We start from the raw sequence: 508 nt of genomic DNA on the forward strand, positions 1-508 counted from the left end.
GCCCGTCGGGGAAGGGGAGAGAGGGGCTGGAAGGGAGCGCAAACGCGCCGCGAAGCCCAGCGCAAACAAGAGGAGAAGAAGAAAGTTACACAAACACGCTCGACAATCGTAGCTGGGTTTCACAGCTCCCTGTGGAGAAAGTAAACAGGAGGCGAACTGTTTTGTAATTTACTCCAGCGGCCCGCAGAACCGTACTTTGTAATTTGGTGTCGGTTTACAAGCAAAGGGGACTTCTGTTTCCTAACCTAGCAGGTCCTTTGTCATGCCCGTGCCTTTTAAGAGGGACCCCGAGGGGGAAAGTGGAATTCCTTGGGTATTTGCCTTTTAGTCATGCTTGTAAGTCAAACAGTAGCCAGGGCTCTCTTTTGGGATGAATAATACCTGCCGTCGGGAGATGCGCTTCCCGTTCCCCGCTCTCCCGGTGTGGGCACTCAGCGGCGGTGCGCCCCGAGGGGGACAACGCTCCCTCGGGACAATCGCTGGCTCCCTCCCCGCAGCTTCCCGCAGC

This window comes from Charadrius vociferus, unplaced genomic scaffold (assembly GCF_000708025.1).
Source record: "Charadrius vociferus isolate BGI_N301 unplaced genomic scaffold, ASM70802v2 scaffold183, whole genome shotgun sequence".
Classification (NCBI taxonomy): Eukaryota; Metazoa; Chordata; class Aves; order Charadriiformes; family Charadriidae; genus Charadrius; species Charadrius vociferus.